At 45.6% G+C, this 16,022-nt stretch overlaps 1 protein-coding gene across 2 annotated transcripts in view; it reads left to right on the forward strand.

Moving 5' to 3' along the window:
- Positions 1 to 16,022, forward strand: part of MAST4 (microtubule associated serine/threonine kinase family member 4) — a 445,876-nt gene that overhangs the window by 182,767 nt on the left and 247,087 nt on the right. The window lies entirely within an intron of this gene.

Consider the following 16,022-nt stretch of genomic DNA (forward strand, 5'->3'; position numbering starts at 1 on the left):
TTCAGCAATAATTAATATGGGCTATAGTTTCAAGTTTATCTTTTTCTGTAGGTTGGGAAATCAGAAGAGATACTATGTATTTTTTTAAAAAAGTAATTGATTTGTGATACCATGTTTGAATTTGTTATATTTTAAACAAAGTAACTTAAATATAAACATGTATTTGAAGCTAAAACTGGGTAAAATAAGGCCATTATTTGGTGGGGGGGAGGGGGAGTGTGTGTGGGATTTTTTATTTTTTAAAACTTCAACAAAATCATGGCCATTTGAGCTGCATTGTAAGAAAGATAAATAATTCAAAACATGCTTATCATCTAAATCACATTTTTCAAGCCATCATTCCACAGTATGCCACAAAAATAATAATTCAGACAAATTGTTCATTTCGCAAGTGCTGTGCACAACTGGGAATTTTTCATTTATCTCTAATGGTTATTACTTTAGCTCAAAATCTATACTTGCTTATGCTAACTGCATATTAGACCATATTAGCCCTTTTTGAAAGTAGTTAATATTAATTAAGCTCTGAAAATCAGTTTTTTAATAATACTAAATATGTGTAAGAAAATTCACAGTTAGGGATGGAATACGGTGACTCTTCAAAACTGAAGAAAAATAGAGCACCACTTTAAGCTACATGATTGTATTTTATTGTTTATTTAAAAAAAACCCAACCCTTTCCTCAAGTCACTCTTAGCAATGAATGTACTTCCTTTCTTTTGTTTTCCTTTCTGCAATATTTCAATAGAGAGAGAGAGGGAAAGCCCATGCTGTATGTGGGATCACTATGGTTTTGTTAAACAATGTACAACTTACAAAAAAAGCTCTGCAATGCACTGAACTTCCAAAAGTTGTGAACTTCACAGAAACCTGGTTGTTCCTACTGAGAGATGCTTCCAGATAACCCAGTTCTTCTAAAGACTGATGTAATTTCTATCAGACAAATAAAACCAAATTGAAATCTTTAGTCGTCGTTGTATAACAAACCTTTTAAGTCACTGTGATAAAATATCTGTTCAAACTCCCTGGGACCTCTTACTGGTTAAAGTCCATTTGTTTTTCTTTAAGTTTGTATTACTTTATTTGGCCATAAGAACTAGGTTAACTTTTTAAAATAAACTGCTTTTATGCTTTTCCTTAGTCTCTTAGAGCCTGAATCCTTCTTTTATATTAACTGATTTTGTGTGTGTGTGTGGGTGGGTGGGGGAATCTCAACTACTATATGTTGGAGTTGCCAGTGACAGCATTTAAAAGAGGATTTAACAGTTTCAAGAGGTAGCTCTTCACAGTAAAAACAGATTTCCTCCTACTAAACCTGCTATAATCCACTCAGTAATGTAAACCGGATAGCTGCCTTTTGACATGAATTGAACAGCATTCTGTACGGATTAAGGTATAGGTAAAACTGTAATGGTTTGTGTCTGTTGCAACGTTCTGTAGCATAAATATTTTCAAGATAACAAAACATTCTGTAATTTGTTTCTGTAATCTGTTATAACTTTATTAAATCTTTTTGTATGGATATTCAAATACATTTAATTGTATATTTACATTTTCCCATTATACTTAGCTGAGCATTTTTAAAGAGTGTTGAGAGCCATTCACTAAATATATTCCTAATATCAAAACTAGCAGTGCACACATGCAATACTGGATTGTTTTTAAAGAGGTGTGTGATGCACACCACATACCTGTGATTAGGATCTGGTCCTAAAGTGGAATGTTCACAGTGTAAGGACCAGGTCCTACAAACACTTAATTTCAAGCATAGTTCCACAGAAATCTATGCCCATTAGCAAGTGCTGGCCAGATTAAGTCTCTAGATTGTAAACTCTCCAAGGCAGGGACTCAACCTTTACCTGTATAATACAACACACTAGAGGTGATGGGTGCCTTAAGTAGTACTAGTAATGCAAAATAAGTAATGTGTATATTTAGTTGAACAGTAAATTTTAAAGGACCATAGAAATACAGCCATAGAGAAGCATTATAAATATGTGCCTCTGAGCAGAAGATCACTTCATCACTTGCTTAGGTGAAGGTTCACTTAACCTTCAAAGAGTAATCTTATCACAAGTCTGATTTCTTATAAATTGATCATGTGATAATAGATCTTACACGTTTAACTTTGAAACCTGATTTGTAAAGGGTAAGGATTCTATATAACTGCATATTTTCATACATTTTGTATGCTGTTCACTTCAGCCCTTGTGTCAGAACACGCCTGTCATTTTTTTGAGCTGGGGTCCTGGTATGGTGGTGCCTGCTGCCCAGCCATCACCTTACTCTGGAAAAAGCAGGAAGCTACTTGGATTGCATTTCAAAATATATAAAAACCATAGTAAATTGATAGACTTAAGTAACCTCTGGCATTTTGATTTTGTTTAGACACTCAATTTTTCGAACAGAAACTGGCCCTTCCTACATCTCACCCTGACTAACTCATCTGTTAATCATTTAACAACATTTTGATTTATTTCCTGTTACTGCTATTATTGCTAAATAAAAAGTCAGAAATAGTTGAATACGAAGCTCTAAATGAGTTTTGTAACTTCTCAATGAATGGGTTCTCTATAAAGTGATTTTGAGGCATCAACCAAAAAATTAACTTATTTTTCTAGCTGCCTTCTGGTGATGTCATTAAACACTGACATTTCACTCTGATTCTGAAATGTCAAGTATACTGTAGTGGGTATGTGAAAAGATACCACTTGAAGATGATGATCATTAAAAGTAACCAACAACGGAAGCAACTTCCGTATTTAGAGGTTTTTTTCCACAGTCCTGTATTTTGTCACAGTGATTCTGATTTCCTTCCGTGTTCATAATTTGTCTTTGTCTTGTTCTGGAGTTCTGTTTCAGAAAGCAGAGAGGCAGCTGAGATATATTCAGTGGCATGCGCTGAAATGCGTAGACATTACATTGCTGAGATTAGGATCCGTAGCTCAGAATTTCCTTGCTGTTGACTGGTCTCTCAGACCCAGAGCTTGTCTAATATAGTTTGTGTTTACACTATCCTTCAAAAAATACATTAAAGTATTTTTTGTGGTGATAAGGCATGGGTGAAATGATGCTCTTTCCCTTCATTGGGGAGGGAGTGGGCATGGGAAAGTAGAATTATTGTTGCCAATGCCAGATAGGCATTCTGATGATACCATCTCTTTTCTGCATTAAAGGGGTGTTTTTTCATGAAGGGACATACTTGTTTAGAAAAGTCTTACTGGGCCTTCTGTTCCATTAGGGTCACATGCCCCCTACAGCTGGTTCAGTAACAATTCTGTGAGGCTCGGAAACTTGTCTCTCTCACCAACAGAAGTTGGTCCAATAAAAGAGATTGTCTTTTATTGGACCACATTGTCTCTCTAGCTTCTGTTTTGGCTTTGTAGCTGGGGATGGTAAACACCTTCTTGCATAGCCTGGCGTAAAGCATACAAAGGAGCTTCCCTGGAGTAATATATAAATTGATGTTAGGCTAACGTATGAGACACAGTGCAATTGGCCATGCACAGTGAAACTATCATGCGCTGAAATCTTGGACATAACAGGTCCAGGTCTTCCGTAACATAGAAATATGGGATTCCCCAAGTCCTTACTCACTGCTTCTACCATTACAACTTCAGACAGAGAAGGAGTAATTTCCCAGAAAAATGTGTTTGAGGCCGCTATGCCACACAGTTTCCTCGGTGGGAAAGGATGCCCTGAATCCTGTTACCTCTAGAGAAATAATTCTTCTCAAAATATTGGAAATTGACATAAAAGTTGGTCCCTTAATCTGTTCATTGGGGTTGGGGAGAACATACTATGTATGGAAGGAAATGAAATCAAGAAAATGACAGTGACATAACTGTTTGCCTTTTTAGTTGACTTAATTTGGGAATGGGAATGTGTTTTGATGGTAGCCTGTTGGAGAAAACTGGTGATAGAATCTGGAAAATGTTCATTAGACCTTAGCCTGTGTTTCAGGCTCAGAGGAAGGAGAATTAGAGAAGTTTGTGTTCTAGAGGAGGGGCTAGAGAGGTTCTTAACATTTTCTACTCACTCAGGAGCTGTGTACAATACATTCTCCCTCTTTTAGGACATGAGGGGTCTGATTCCTCTTTTTACAAAGGTATAATTTCACTGAATGGAGTCATAGCATTGTAGAAGGGGAGTGACACAATTGTGAATTTTGCCCTAGATACGTGCCTTTTCCTGTTAGTAGGAAGAAAAGAAAAGGGAAAACCCAGTGCTGAGAGCAGGAAGAGGATCTGGAATCTTTGCTTGCACGGTTTGGTATCTAACATGTAGTTTCTGTATGGGTTTCCTTCTGAAAATAGGCACTCAATTAAGCCACAAAGAATCGATGCATTTGGTTGTGTGTTTATTTTTTATATAGAGCTGAACATTGAAAAAGGTGTTCGTGTGAGCAAGATTGTCTGACTGTAGTTAAAAATGTAGTTCTTCTTCGAGTGCTTGTTCACCTCCATTCCACATTAGGTTGGAAACTTTTTCCCTTAGCGGCTCCCGGCGGGTCTCCTGAGTGGCGCCATTGCGCCCCGCGTATGTACCCCCGCCGGCCCGGTCCCCTCCAGTTCCTCCTTACCATCTGTGGCTTCATTTACATATAGATTGTGAACACTTAGGTGATTAGGTGCTTGGAGGCCTCCAGCACTGGCCACGGGCCGCGGGCCCACGTGCCGCAAACCTATGCCAGTTAGTGATCCCCACAACTCGTGCCTACGTTGCCTGGGGGACGGACATCAAACTGAAAGGTGTAGGATTTGCAAGGTGTTCAAACCAAGGACAAGGAGAGAGAGACTTTTCGTCTAAAGCAACTGTTGATGGAGGCCGCATTACAGCTGCTGGGCCCGGAGTGCCCGACGCCGGCTCAGGCTTCCTCGGTGCGTAGTGCCCCAGAGCTGGGGAGACCTGGCACTGGCGAAGCACCGTAAACTGTTGGCCCCGGAGCGCCAGGTTAGGCCCCGGCACCAATCGTCCTCCCCGGTGTGGCCCCCGGCACAGCCTAAAGGAAGGCGTGGCCATTCCCTACACAGGAGGTTGGCGCCTCCCAAGGCACCGAGCACCAACAAGAGTGGGAAGGCCATGGTACCGCTGCTGACACAGGTGGTCCTGGCGGCACAAGCCCCACCGAGCCCAGATCTAAGTGAGCTCAGTGCGGACGATGGGCTCAAGGGCATAATGGATCAGCCCTCTACGCCTGGCACCTTTGAGGCCGCAAAGGACCTCATCGAGCTGTCGGTGGCGAGCCCCCTCCCGTATGGGGAGACCTCGAGGGGTAAGCCAGCAATGGTGTGCCGCTCGAAGACACTGTCCCGGCACCGCTCCCGGAGTTGGTCTTAGTCGAGCTCCGACTCCGCAGACTCTTACTTGCCAGCGGCTCAGAAGGAGATTGCGGCACCGGCAGTGGGTCGATGCGAAGAAGCGCCAGGAAGTGCTCACCGCTCTCTGGCACCGCCCAGAGACTGGCACTGGGAGGAGTTGAGACAGCCCTCGCCAGAGGTCTCCCGCAGATGGTCCCGATCCAGGGAACGCCGGCGCCAGTCCCGGTCCCGGGGTTCCGGTCCCGCTCAGCCAGGAGCCGCTCATTCTCCCGCTGGCGCAGATGGTTGGCACCGCCATGGCCTTCGCGATCGGCATCGCCGCAGTCTGGCGCCAGCTCCGGCCACTATAGCTACCTGCACCGGGGCCCGGACAGCAGGGACCCTCAGGGGAGCTGGCAACCTCAATGGGGGTCGCCAGGCCATTGGCCCTTCTGGACCCCCTGGGCCTATCAGGAGCACCAAAGGGCCCCATCCAGGGCAAGTTACTCGGTGCAGCGGTCCCGGTCCCCGCTCCAATGCCAGACAGTGCTGGAGGCAATAGTATCCAGGCCTCCAGCATTCCCCCAACTTAGACCTGAGCCGGGGGCCCCTGCCACAGAAGATGGGGAGCAGGAGGACCAACCAAAGGGGGTCGAGCAGCAGCTAACCTCTTCGTCTTCCTCCGATGAGGCAGTGGTGAGTTCAGAGGTATCCGGCCCTCCACCAATAGACCATAGAGGCCACCAGGAACTACTGCACAGAGTTGCCCAAAATTTGGGGTTGCGGGCCGAAGAGACGGTTGAGCAGGAGGACCCCATGGTGGACATTTTGAGCCCCAAAGGGCCATCCAGAATAGTGCTCCCGCTCATTAAGACCATTTAGTCTAACTATAAGACTATATGGCAGACCCTGTCCTCCAGCGCTCCAACAGCTAAAGGAGAGGAGCGTAAATACTTTGCCCCATCTAAGGGCTATGAGTTCCTATTCTGCCACCCAAGTCCATGCTCCCTAGGGGTTTCGGCGGTGAACGAAAGGGAGCGCCATGGACAGCAGGCCCCGGCCCCTAAGGCCAAGGAGGTGAAACGCCTGGACCTTTTTGGTAGAAAGGTGTACTCATCTGGGGGCCTTCAGTTGAGCATTGCCAACCAGCAGGCCACTCTCAACAGCCACAATTTCAACTCCTGGGCGGCGGTGCGGAAGTTTAAGGAAACCTCCCACAAGGTTCCCAACAGGAGTTCACGGCCCTGGTGGACAAGGGCAAGGCAGTAGCCAAGACCTCTCTCCAGGCCTCCTTGGATTAGGCAGAGGCGGCGGCTAGAACACATCGGGGTGGTCATGAGGCGCTCTGCGTGGCTCCAGGAGTCAGGCCTGCCCCCTGAGGTCCAGAATATGCTTCAGGACCTCCCCTTGTAAGGGTCCGGGCTCTTCTCGGATCAGACAGACACGAGGCTGTATAGCCTCAGTGACTCGCAGGCTACGCTCAAGTCGTTGGGTATGCACACCCTGGCGACCCAGAGGAAGCCCTTTAAGCCACAGCCTCCCGTTCAACGCCAGTACCAGCCTCGCCATAGGCATGAGGCAGGGATAACAGGTGACGGCATAACAACAATAATGCGCCGGGCCAGAACCAAGGCCAACACAAACTCCAGCTGGGCACTAAGCTAGGGTTTTGAAGGTGCGCTTGAGGACAGCGTACTAGACCAGTCACCGGATCCGTCCCTTGGTTTCCTGAACCACCTGTCCCGTTTCTTCCGTGCGTGGTCCACCATTACATTGGGCCATTGGTTATGCACAGTGCAGAATGGGTACTCACTGCAGTTTGCCCCCTTCCGCCCCCCCACCCTTCCCCGTCCCTCTTCAGGGACCCCTCTCATGAGCATCTCCTAGAAGAGGAAGACCGCTTGCTGCTACGGGCGAGGGCGGTAGAGGCGGTGCCTCACAGCCTAAGGGGAAAAGGGTTCTACTCCCGGTACTTCCTCATCCCTAAGGCCAAAGGGGGCCTTCGCCCAATCCTAGACCTGTGTGGGCTCAACAAATTCCTGGTCAAGGCCCGGTTCCGCATGGTGTCTCTGGGCACTATCATCCCTTCCCTGGATCCGGGGGACTGGTACGCTGCCCTCGACATGAAGGACGCGTACTTTCATATCGCCATTTTCCCAGCACATTGGCAGTTCCTATGCTTTACTGTGGGCCGAGAACATTATCAGTTTGCGGTTCTCCCGTTTGGTCTAGCCACGGCCCCAAGGGTGTTCACGAAGTGCATGGCAGTGGCGGCGGCCTTCTTATGGAGGCAGAGAATCCGGGTCTACCCGTACCTCGACGACTGGCTCCTGGTGGGCCGATCTGAGGCAGAGGTGCGGGGCCAGGTGGAGGTGGCTCTGAGATTGTTCCACAAGCTGGGGCTCCTGGTCAACATCCCCAAGTCCACTCTCGTACCCACGCAGAGAGTGGAATTCATAGGGGTGATCCTGGACATGGTGCAGGCCAGGGCAAGCCTTCCGGTATCCCGATTCCAGGCTATCCAACAAGCAGTGGCCTCCCTGCGCCAGTTTCCAACAACAGTGGCCCCATGGCAGCATGGCATGCACGTGGTCAGGCATGCAAGACTGAGACTCGGGACTCTGCAGGCGTGGCTCACTTGGGTGTACTTCCTAGGCAGGGACCCCCTGGACTTGGTAGTGACAGCCCCAAGGGATGTGCTGGACTCCCTGCTGTGGTGGCAGTCCCAGCCTGTGGTTTGCGAAGGCATCCCCTTTGACGCCCCACTTGTGCACCTGATGCTGGTGACGGACGCCTCAGACCACGGATGGGGGCTCACCTAGGGGACCTCATGATGCAGGGGTTGTGGTCCGAGGCAGAGCGGTCGCTCCATATCAACGTGAAGGAGCTCAGGGCGGTTTGTTTCACCTGCCAGACCTTTCACGCCACTCTAAGTGGTCACAGCGTGACAGTTCTGACAGACAACACTACTGCCATGTTTTATATAAACAAGCAGGGCAGGGCTCGTTCCTCACCACTCTGTCGCAAGGCTCTCCTCCTCTGGGACCTTTGCATATCCCATGCAATTCACCTTGAGGCATCCTATCTCCCGGGGTTGTGGAGTGAGCTGGCGGACTCCCTCAGCAGGTCGTACCGCATGCACGAGTGGACGCTCAAGGCGGACGTCATGCTTTTGCTCTTCCGCAGGTGGGGGTTTCCCCGCGTAGATCTGTTTGCCACCAGGGCCAACACCCATTACCTGCAGTTCTGCTTGTTCCAGGGCAGCAGCCCAGGCTCACTCATGGACGTGTTTGCAATCCCGTGGAGAGGGGCCTTGATGTATGCCTTCCCCACGCTCCCCTTGGTGCACAAGGTCCTGCTCAAGGTGCGCAGGGACAGGACGGTGGTGATCCTCATCGCCCCAGCCTGGGCCTGCCAACACTGGTACACATGGCTCCTAGAGCTGTCAGTGGACGCCCCAGTAGTCCTGCCCCTACACCGGGACCTCATTACACAGGACGAAGGGCGGCTTCTCCACCCCGACCTGCAGTCACTGCACCTGACGGCGTGAAGGCTCTGTGGCTAAACGCCCTGGAGAGCCTGTGCTCCCTTCCTGTGCAGCAGATTCTGCTTGGCAGTAGAAAGCCCTCTACCAGGGCGGCCTATATGGCCAAGTGGAAAAGGTTCTCGTGTTGGTGTGAACCCCGACAGGTTCGGCCCCGGGCCAGGCCCCGGTGCAGGCCATTCTGGAGTACCTCCTGCACCTCAAGCAGTTAGGACAAGCCCTGTCCTCACTCAGAGTGCACCTGGTGGCCATCTCCGCCTTCCATCCGGGGTTCTTGGGGGGGGCTCGGTGTTTTCCCACCCAATGTGGGGCGTTTCCTTAAAGGGTTGGAGAGGGTGTTACTGTACTCCCGCCCCCCAGTCACTCCATGGAACCTTAACCTGGTCCTTTCTAAACTCATGGGACCCCTTTTCGAGCCCCTTACTACCTGTTCTGTCCTCCATCTTTCCTGGAAGGTGGCGTTTCTGGTTGCCATTACCTCGGCCAGAAGGGTGTCTGAGCTGAGGGCCCTCACCTCTGAGCCACCATACACAGTATTTCACAAGGACAAGATGCAGCTCCAGCCGCACCCCAAGTTCCTCCCTAAGGTGGTGTCCCAATTCCATCTGGGCCAGGACATTTGCCTGCCGGTGTTCTTCCCAAACCCCATACGGACCCGAGTCACCGCGGCTTGCACACCCTGGATGTGCATCGAGCACTGGCGTTCTATTTGGAGTGCACCAAGCCCTTTCGCAAATCCGTGCAGCTGTTTGTGGCTGTGGCCGAGAACTTAAAAGGCCTCCCAGTGTTGGTGCAGCGGATTTCGTCTCGGATTGCAAGCTGCATCCGGGTGTGCTATGAACTCGCAGGTGTTCTGGCCCTAGCGGTCACGGCCCACTTCACCAGGGTGCAGGCAACTTCCACAGCGTTCCTGGCACAGGTCCCAATCCAGGAGATCTGCAGAGCAGCCACGTGGTCCTTGGTGCACACCTTCATGACTCACTATGCAGTCAACCAGCAGGCCAGAGAGGCCGCAGCAGTTGGCAGAGTGGTCCTCCGAGCAGTTGTTCTGTGACTCCTACCCTCCTCCAGAGGTAAGATTGTAATTCACCCTAATGCGGAATGGACGTGAACGAGCACTCGAAGAAGAAAAAACGGTTACTTACTTTCTCGTAACTGTTGTTCTTCGAGATGTGTTGTTCAGGTCCATTCCATCCCCCTCCCCCCGTGTTGGAGTCGCTGGCAAGAAGGAACTGGAGGGGTCAGGCTGGTGGGGGTATATATGCGGGGCACAGTGGCGCCACTCGGGGGGCCCGCCGGCCCGACAGGAGCTGCTAAGGGAAAAAGTTTCCGACGCTTGTGCGCGCAGCGTGCGCACACCTAATGTGGAATGGACGTGAACAACACATCTCGAAGAACAACAGTTATGAGAAAGTAAGTGACCGTTTTTTTCATACACTCTTGGTGAAATGTGTTCAGTGTTTGTGGGTATAACTATGTATAGATTCCTTTTAACAGTTTCTGTAGGCACTGTGTTGAGAGCCAGACATAGAAAAATATTCTATCTAATCTATCTAATAATCTTCTTCTATCCTGACATAGAAAAATAAGAACCTTGTGTGTTGCTTTTATAATGGATAGATACCACAGTGACAGCTGTCTTAGAAGTGCCTGAGATAGACAATGCTTCTGTAAGATGAGAGACTGATGCAAAAAACACTTTTCCTTTCCTCATTAGCTGTCACTTCTGTGGGCCTGATAGGGTGCACAATCTCTTGATCAGTTAATTCACCTGTATTTTCAAGATATTCATCCATTGTTACATGTTGGTCAAGCTTTCTAAAAGACTCTTTCTTTTGGCTAACATCTCTTCTGCTATTATGACAGCTATAAAAGTCAGTCTTCCTGAAAGGGTTAACATTGCTCTCATTGGTTCACTTGTCTCTGTGGTGTGGTCGCCTCATAGCAAGTAAAGAGAGTTGCTATATTCTTAGCCAGTGTGTTTGGCATTAGGCCAGACTGTGTCTGTAGCCCATATTATACTTCTCACTAATGCCTTTTGATAATTGTACTACCATTTCTTGATAATGCCTATGATATGTCTCAGAACTGACTGTTTGGTATTATGTTGGGAAGGAGACACACAAACGTAATGTTCCTTCATATCAGATCCTTTTGTGAGCAGTGCCTCTCAGAAGAGGAATCTTGAGATGGTTTGACTCAAGCTCTGTCATGTTCTTTGAGCCATACGCAAAACCAGTTTTCCAGTTCAGTGTGCAATAGTTAGCACCAATTCCCAAATAACTCAGCTTGTCCTAGAAAACAATGTATATTTTAAATTTTACTAAATAGTTTCTGCATACCTCTAATTAGTACCACTATCATTGCTTGATTACATTAAGAATTGTAACTTGTGGGATTTTTTTAATCTCATAGCTGTACCCACCTAGTATGGTTTGACAAACAGGTTGGCTAGTATAGACTTAATGCAGTGGCAACAAGTAATTAAATTAGTTGCTGTTAAATCACATGGAAATAGTAACAGTCATTGTAATTGTCCTTCCGCTCCATTGTGAGAAGCTTCCCTTAAATTGCTTTAAATTTCTCTTCCACTTGCCTATGCCATTGCTACTTTTTTCGATCACATTTGGCCTAAGGATTTTTCAAATTTATTTTTACTTTCTGATATATTACTTGTGCTTATAAAACATTATATGTGTTAGTTCTTCAAGTTATAGGTTGTTCCCACTCCCACAGATGTTAACATGTTCTTAAATCCATTTTCCATTATGTTGAAACCATTGCCTTTTTGATTACAGTAGTGTTATCCATCTATATATTACAAATAAATAAATTTAAAACAATCCTAAAAGAATGTTAAGGTTGCAAAGTTAGGAAATGCCAGAATCAAGACTGCCCATGCAACCTTCATTTGGCCACCTTGTACAAGTGTATTTTGATAGCTTTTAATTACATGAACTCACGCTATTTTTTCCACAGGACTCCTGCCTCGTTCACTACACAAGACGGATGGTGATTAGGGCTGGCTGGAAAATGGTAATCCCTTCCTGTAAAAATATTCATATTTTTTTGAAAAAACATTTAATTCTGAAATGGCATGAAATGTCAAAACAGTGGAATTTTTCGCTAGAAGAATTTCAGGAAAAATTCTGTTTTTGGAAAACAAAAATGGAAGTTTTAGGCTTTCCAGCTGCTCTCCCATAAGGTTCTTGTCAATTTCCCTTTGAGCGAAATCAGTGTACCAAAGAGTTTATTTCATTTGTTTGATTTTTTTTTAATTCCTTTAATTTTTCTGAGAAAGTGAAATTGACAAGAGCCTTCCAGCCCAGTTCCTGGAGAGGTAAAGCACCTTAGTACTCTGCCTCCCTCCGGTCTGGCAACCAGAAGGACAGAGAGAGCTGTGGAGCTTAGCCTGTCTGGCCCTGGAGTTGAGTGGGAGGTGGAGAGTCTGGATGCTTAGCCTTGGCAGCCCTCCTGGAAAGCTTTTATCTATTTCAGTTTCTGCCAAGGGCCAGGCAGAAAGTGAAATATACAAGACCCTTCCTAGTAGTCAGCTGGGGAACTGTCATTTAGATTTCCTTGACGGCGGAAATTTCCAGCAAAACTTAAGGGTTTTTTTTCCCCATGGAAAATTTTGGTTTTGTGAACAGTGTTTTTTGGTGAGAAAACCATTCAGAAGAAACATTTCTGACCAGTTCTAATCTAGATCCTCTCTCACATCCTGCCTACCCCCACAGTTTCTCCTCTCAAACCACACATCCCCTGACTCCTGCTCTCATGGTCACCCATCCCGTTTTTCATCCTCTGCCTGGACACCAGCAGAGGGGGTATTGAAAGTACAGAGATTAAGTCCTGATCCGCTCCTGCAGCCTTTCGGTGGAGCATGCTCGGTCCGACAATCTTCTGAGATTTTAGCTGCCATGCTAACGTCTCTATTGAGCATATGAGAAATGAGATTTTTTTGGGAGGCTTGTTACTTATCCAAATTTGAGCACATTTTTCACAGGGATGGCAAAAGACTCATCCCTGATGTGACAGTGACACTCTCGCCAGTATTTAAGCCTCTGCTCCAAAGCAGGTAGATGCTACAGCTTCTCAATGAAGCCAAAATAATTTTTTTTTTTTTTTAACATGGGCAAAATGTGTTTTTTCTCTGTGTTCTCAGAAACAGCTGAACCATTTTAGCTGCAGCTTTCCTAAAAATTCAGCCTGAGGCAGATACCTAGAATGGAGAATTGCAGTCCAAACAGTTAGCTTGGCAAAGTGGCAAAGATCTAAGCAACTGAGAGCAGTGTCTCTGATCATGGAAATTCAGGCAACCTTAACTACCAGTGCTGCCTATAATGTACCACTGCAAAGTACTATATTAAGTAGGAAGACAAGGGCCTGGCCCCAAGAAACTTAGTCTGGCACAATAAAACAGAACATGGTTGTGAGGGAAGGCAGAGTAGAAAAGTGGAGAGACTGCAGTCAAAAAGAGAGAAAAATGAAAACTGCTAATTGGAAAGCAGTGTACAAGGAGTTGATTCCATTTGTTTTTTAATTTGAGTTTACTTTTGGTATTGGTTCCTTAAAATTAATTTCGTTTAGTTAAGCCAGTGAAGAGGAAGTAAATAAATCTAATTTCAGCAGCTATGAGAAGCTATCTAAAAGTGAGTTTCTCTGATGGGTAATGATAGGAACTGGGTCTGCAAATAAATAAATAAATAAAATAAACAATTCTAAAACTGTAATTGAAGCAAAATTCTTGTGTAACAGAAGATCATTGCTTTTGCACATGCTCAGTCTTGCATCTATAACTGTGCTTAAAATGCTCTCTTCAGGAACTTAACGTTGTCTGCTTTTTAGTGATCTCTAATTCCAAAAACTGGAAATCCTTTGGCTGAGTTTGTGTTGAAAATCTAGTAGTGTGTTTGAGAGAGCCACATGCCTAGGGCTACCCATTGTTTTTTACAGACTCAGTAGGATCACAGTGGATTTTGTGGGTTTTTTTGAGTGTGCAGCTCAGGAACATGTCTTTGGAAAATGTACTCCTTACCTGGAAAGTTGCTAGTAGAATTTAATGCTTTTTATGAGCAATGACTTACTTTTAAGTGGTTTCTGTTTTTGCAAGATTAATAAACACATAAGTAAAATGAAGGAACAGTGCAGAGGAGAACGAATGAGGTGTTAATATCATGCCCAAGTTGAAATCTGTATTCATGTTACCTGGATTCATTCTTATTGCTTAGTTGATGTCTTGGCCACTCCTGCCCGCTCAAGAGCAAACAATACTTTTTTTTTTTTTTAAACACAAAAGATTGTAGTAATTTACTGGGTGTGAGTTTAGTAGTGATCAAATGGGTTAGGTTATTAGACTGTATCTCATACTATTTGATGTTGAAAAATAGCAGATTTGACATGCAGGCATGAATCTGCATATCAACTTCACATTTTATCAGTTTTGCCCTGAATAACTGCACCTTGTCTGTTAGCTACAATTTGGAGTTGTTCTAAGGCCAAGGTGATCAAAATCTACAATTTACCTGAGATGGGTGGACACTGTGATGACTGAGGGTGGAAAGGGGAAGATCTTACATTGAGCCAATATATAGTTGATCACCAAATATGGAATGTTACAGGCTTCCTTTTCTTTTCTTGCTGTATTCCTGTCTTCACTTGAAGCCCATTTGCTTTCTGAAGTATTCTCAGCTTTGTTTTGTTCATTCTTACAGTTGATATAGCTTTCTATTCTGTGGACTGTATTGACATGCCTCATAGATATCTCAACCTTTGATGGCTCTCGTGGATGGTATGGTTGCAGTGACCATTCAGGTTTGACACTTGGCAGAATATACACAAGGCACTTGAAGCCATCTCACATAAGTCTCTGTTCTGATCTTCCAAAGATGGCTTAAGAAGCTGCGTTAACTAAAAATATGTTACTGGTAGATGGTCTTCCTTACTCTTTGGTCTGGATGTTACCCCTTCTTCAAGTTCGGACTCTCCTCTACAACATCAAGTTCATTCTTCCTCTCCTTGTCTTCGAGTTTCTGTGTAGCTTTTCCTCTCCCTGCATATCCATTTTTACATTGCCTCCCTTCCACTCTGCTAATGATGCCAACTTTTGTGCCCCTTTGTCCTTCTCACACAGTTGTCTGGGCTTTCTTCTGTGCCATCCCCTCAGTGTAGAGTGCCTTCCTTGAGCTAGCCTTGTAAGGCCACTGCCATCTTCTCATTCACATCTCAACTGAAGATTCATGCTGTGGCACCTATGACAAGGCTCTGAAATAATTGATGAAGGTCTCTGTCTGCAAAATTAAAAATATGTTTTCGGAGAATGTGGCCAGTCATCTGTCGATTTTCCTGATACAGTGGTCTCCTTTTTCCTATGCTCCCTCTGTTTTGTTCACTTGGAGTGTAAGCTCTTCAGTTTAGGGACGATACCTTTCTTCAGTGTTTGTGTAGCACTAAGCACATGATGGGTGCTACAACAGTAACGTTAAAATCAGAATTTTAGAGTTGACCCGAAGTGGTAATAAACTTACAGCATGTGGTTTTAGCTTGCCTTTTTTTCTCTCTGTTAGTGAGTCTAGACAACACAGATCAATGCCATGCTCCTTTGGTGCTGAACCCAGTAAAGCTGGTTGTGAGGCTTATAGATGCATAAAGCAGTGTGTTCTTGTCTTTAGGCTCTAACAAGTGCTGGCGGGGGGAGGAGAAATCCTGGCACTTATAAATTGATGCATTTCTCCAATGTGTGCCATTCTAGAAACTGTAAATATGAACTCACTATTTTTTTTTGTTTTCCCACTAAAGCACCACGAAAGAAATGTAGTAATTGATTATGAGAATCTGGTTTAATATTTATCCATCCTCTGTTCTCCTCACAACACTGTAGTGTCTTTTACACAAAGAACAGTCATAATGATTATCTCTGTTCAATGGGATGCAGTAGGAGAAAGGAGTAACTACTGCGGGCATTGCCATAACTAGCAATGTTAATAGGAGAGTATCCTGCAGGCTAATGGTTTTAGACGGTCAAGCAGTTGGAGCCAATCCATTAGTTAAACATTTTTGTTAAGCAAAATTTAACATTTTAAATGTAAGAGGACCAGAACAGTGCCACCACGGCTAACCAGTGGAATAAAAGTCAGAGGGGCAAAAAGGGCATCCTTTAAAAATTAGAAGTCAAATCT

The sequence above is a fragment of the Lepidochelys kempii genome, chromosome 5 (assembly GCF_965140265.1).
Source record: "Lepidochelys kempii isolate rLepKem1 chromosome 5, rLepKem1.hap2, whole genome shotgun sequence".
Lineage (NCBI taxonomy): Eukaryota > Metazoa > Chordata > Testudines > Cheloniidae > Lepidochelys > Lepidochelys kempii.